The sequence below is a fragment of the Otolemur garnettii genome, unplaced genomic scaffold (assembly GCF_000181295.1).
Source record: "Otolemur garnettii isolate 467f Iridium unplaced genomic scaffold, OtoGar3 scaffold00047, whole genome shotgun sequence".
NCBI classification, from domain to species: domain Eukaryota; kingdom Metazoa; phylum Chordata; class Mammalia; order Primates; family Galagidae; genus Otolemur; species Otolemur garnettii.
Window position 1 is genome coordinate 12637206 of NW_003852442.1, and position 4762 is coordinate 12641967.

A 4762-nucleotide genomic window follows, 5' to 3' on the forward strand; every position below is an offset into this window, starting at 1 on the left:
GCCGGCGGGGACAAAGAAGGTCATCGCAACGAAGGTTTTGGGAACAGTAAAATGGTTCAATGTAAGAAACGGATATGGTTTCATCAACAGGAATGACACCAAGGAAGATGTATTTGTACACCAGACTGCCATAAAAGAATAACCCCAGGAAGTCCCTTCGCAGTGTAGGAGATGGAGAGACTGTGGAGTTTGATGTTGTTGAAGGAGAACAGGGTGCGGAGGCAGCAAATGTCACAGGCCCTGGTGGGATTCCAGTTCAAGGCAGTAAATACACAGCAGATCGTAACCACTGTAGGCGCTTTCCACGTCGCAGGGGTCCTCCACGCAATTACCAGCAGAATCACCAGAATAGTGAGAGCTGGGGAAAGAACGAGGGGTCGGAGAAAGCTCCTGAAGGCCAGGCCCAACAACGCCGGCCCTGCCGCAGGCGAAGGTTCCCACCTTACTACATGAGGAGACCCTACGGGCATCGACCACAGTATTCCAACCCTCCTGTGCAGGGAGAAGCGATGGAGGGTGCTGACAACCAGGGTGCAGGAGCACAAGGTAGGCCAATAAGACAGAATATGTATTGGGTTATAGACCACGATTCCGCAGGGGCCCTCCTCGCCAAAGACAGCCCAGAGAGGACGGCAATAAAGAGAATCAAGGAGATGAGCCCCAAGGTCAGCAGCCGCCTCAACGTCGGTACCGTTGCAACTTCAATTACCGACGTAGACGCCCAGAAAACCCTAAACCACAAGATGGCAAAGAGACAAAAGCAGCCGATCCACCAGCTGAGAATTCGTCCGCTCCCGAGGCTGAGCAGAGCGGGGCTGAGTAAATGCCGGCTTACCATCTCTACCATCATCCGGTTTAGTCATCCAACAAGAAGAAATGAATATGAAATTCCAGCAATAAGAAATGAACAAAAGATTGGAGCTGAAGACCTTAAGTGCTTGCTTTTTGCCCGTTGACCAGATAACTAGAACTATCTGCATTATCTATGCAGCATGGGGTTTTTATTTTTACCTAAAGAAGTCTTTTTTGGTAATAACAAACGTGTTTTTTTAAAAAGCCTGGTTTTTCTCAATACGCCTTTAAAGGTTTTTAAATTGCTTCATATCTGGTCAAGTTGAGATTTTTAAGAACTTCATTTTTAATTTGTAATAAAAGTTTACAACTTGATTTTTTCAAAAAAGTCAACAAACTGCAAGCACCTGTTAATAAAGGTCTTAAATAATTAAAAAAAAAATGTTTCAGCCACTGTAGAAAATAGCTTTGCAGCTTCTCAAAGGTTATAACAGAGTGACCAGATGACCCTGCACTTCCACTCCTCTGTATATATCAAGAAAAATGAAAATATCTGTATGATTCTCTCATACTTTGCCTCATAATTTGTTACTTCGTGGTCACAAGATGATTGCCTCATTTCTAGGACCGCTTCCGTGTTCCAGGACAGAAACAGATAAAAAGAATAAAGTTCAAAACACGCTTGCTAGTAGGTCTGTGACTTTTTATCAGAAAAATAAAAGCTTTGCCCAGTCATTGAGTGGAATATCTGTCCTATAGCCACTGTCGGATGCAGGTGACTTGGGAAAGAGCATTCTGGTTGGGGCAATCACCCATCATTGTCTGCCACCATAACTCTGACTGACTTTTAAGTGCTTTATTTGCTGTTATCTAGTACAGATCACTTCCTCACTGGACCTCACAGATTCACAAGTAGCTAGGCTTTGGGGACAACCATGCATCGGGTGGGGTTTAGAGATCTTCTAGTCCCACACTCTCTACCTCATTGTGAGAAAGACTTCGAGCAGACTCCACTTGAACCATTTCATGAATCACCATTTCCCCAAGTAGTTCATTCTGGCCATAGCTACAATGATAAGAGTTCACCTCCAGCCACATAGGTTCCTCTGTCAAAAATACTGGCAGTTACAGCACCATCGTGATTATGATAGCACTGCCTTATTTAAACCTTAGAACAGCTATGTAAATGGACAAAACAGGCACTATTAATCTCATCTACCCAACTGGGAATCTGAGACTCAGCAAAATTGAAGGGACTTTAATCCAGATTGTCCAATGCTGATTTTAGTCAATTCCTCTTTCATAAGGCAGCCCTTCACACACAGGGAGTTTTAGACACCCGACTTGCATATAACTTGCACTTTACAAACAGAGGCTATTACAGGAAGTCCCTGAGTTACAAACGTCTAACTGATGTACAGCTAGCACTTGCGAATGGAGGTTATTACAGGTAATAGGTAAGTAAATGTGTCTATTCCAACTTACGTACAAATTCAACATGAATACAAACTACAGAACCTACCTCAGTTATAACCCAGGGACTGCCTGTATTTAAAAGAGAGGATCTCTGGTGGTGCCTGTGGCTTAAAGGAGTACGGCGCCAGCCCCATATGCCAGAGGTGGTGGGTTCAAACCCAGCCCCAAAAACTGCAAAAAAGAGAAGATCTTAAGCTGGGGTCCATAAGCAACCTATGGGTCAGCTTTGGATGATCCATAAATCTGCTTAAAATTATTTTCAATATTGCACAAATGAGCCTGTTTCCATAGAGAGGGTCCTTAGCTATCAGCAGATTCTCAAATCCCAAGTAGTTAAGAACCACTGATTTAAAGATGATTATGAAGCACTTCATCTCAGAGTTTTCATCCCGGCCCAACATCTCGTTTCTCCAGTCCTGCGTGCTGATTTTCCCTACTCTGCTCCTTAGATGTGTTCTTTCCCAGTCCGTCAAATGTCAGTCACCTGAAAGTCATGTTTGATTCATCACCAATCCTCACCCCCTACCAGCAATTTAACACAAGAGCTGCTGATTTTTCTTTCACTGTACACGAATCCATATGCATTTTCATCTCAGCTGCCATAATCATTTCCAGCCCTGGTTCATGCAGTCTCTTAATTGCCGCCTTCTCAGCTCACCTCCCTTCAGCTGTTCTTCTCCTGAGAAAGCCAAGAACAGTCTGTCTAAAACTTCCAGGAGATCAGGTCACTCTCTTGCTTGAAACCCTCAAAGGCTTCCCGTGACACTGAGTAAATTTCAACCTCCTGCCCCTGGACCTTCAGACCTTGGATAATCTGACCCAACCTTCCTCTCTGATGTTACTTCACCTTCTCTTCTCCTCTCCTTTACCATATTAGAGTGACAGCAGCCTGTTTCAGCCCCTTGGACACACCTAATTTCTTCCCAGCTCCAGAAAGCTCTTTAACCTGCTTCTCCCCACCCTTCAGATCTTGGTTTAAATATTATTTCCTCAGATATATTGTCTCTGACACTTGCTAAATTAGGGCCCACTGTCCTCTATTTATCATAACTCCCTCATGATTTTTACCTTGTGTGTTTATTTAATGATTCCACGTTCCTCTTGAGACTGTTAAGTTCCATGAAAGTGGTTTCCACTGGTCCTTTACAACTGTATTTTCACTGGCTGCAAGCATGTTTGGTGCAAGATAAATACTCATGCTTCACTGAATGAATAGATATCCAGTTTCAAGTCCTCTCACCATCCTGGACGTACTTTAATTTGCAATGTACTTCTTAAACTGTGGTCCCCAAACTAAACTCATTTCCAGGCATGTTCTAACTATTTCAGAGAGGTCCAAGCATACCACATTCATCTAATACTCCTCTCCTCTCCAATAACAGAATATCCTACTTCACAGGTCCTTTAAGAAAATGGCCTAATAAATTCTGTAGCTGTGTCTCTGCCACTGATGTGACCACTCATACGCCCGGCTGTTATGTGTCCCCCTAAATTCATACATTGAAATCCTAATCCCCAAGAGATGGTATTAGGAAATGGGGGCCTTTGGGAAGTGATTAGGTCATGAGGGTGGAACCCTCATGAATGGAATTTGTGCCCTTATAGAAGAAGCCTGAGAGTGACCACTTGCCCCTTCCACCAGGTGAGGGCACTGCAAGAAAACACCATCTATGAAACAGCAGTGCCTCTCCAGACACCCCTTTGGATCTGGACTCCCTAACCCTCAGAACTATAAGAAATAAATTTCTATTGTTTTAAAGCTACCCAGTTTGCGGTACTTTTTATAGCAACCTAAAGAAGCTAAAACACCAGCACATCACAGTTTAAAGAGGCATTCTGAATATAGACTCATAATATATGAGTCCAAAATGCAAGTCTCTGGCTCACCATTCAGCACTCTTTGTACTGCCTGCCTAAAGCCAGGCACAGATGCCCTCAACTAAATTTTGGTCCCTAATTTTAAAATATTTCAATATCTTAGAGATGGAGATATGCGCAATGAACTCTATTGTCTGGCTCCAAGATGCACGGATGGCTCATGCCATCCACGTCTCCCCTTTTCTCTCCGTGTTGCACAGCACAAAGGCACCGACATTCCCTGGCGTCCAAGGATTTCCTTAGAACCAATTCAGCTTATTTTCTGCGCGACAGGGGTAAATTCAAAAGATGTTCTCTAAGGCAGATACACAAACAAGCCAGAGCTGGAAGAGGCTGCTGAGAAATCGACTTGCCATCTCAGCTTTGTTAGATAAGCAAAACCCAAAATCAAACCAGTCTGCTAAAATTATTACCATCTTCATACTTTCGAACAATAATGCAGTGGAAAGACAGAGCATTAATCACCTGAAAATATCTAATCAGAGTAGAGACCTTTCATATTACCATTAAAATTCTCAACTGCCCCCCAGCCTGATTTCTTTTAAGCAAAGGCCCACAGGCCTTACACATTTCATGGTTATTTTCTCTGGTTATGAAGCCTGGACTTTTTTTTTTT

The 4762-nt window shown here is 43.3% G+C and overlaps 1 pseudogene across 1 annotated transcript; it reads left to right on the forward strand.

Moving 5' to 3' along the window:
• The first annotated feature begins 10 nt into the window (after positions 1-10).
• On the forward strand, positions 11-1224 carry LOC100944407 (annotated as a pseudogene). Its single transcript, XR_153754.3, has one exon. The product of XR_153754.3 is annotated as a nuclease-sensitive element-binding protein 1 pseudogene (transcript).
• Positions 1225-4762: the final 3538 nt, after the last annotated feature.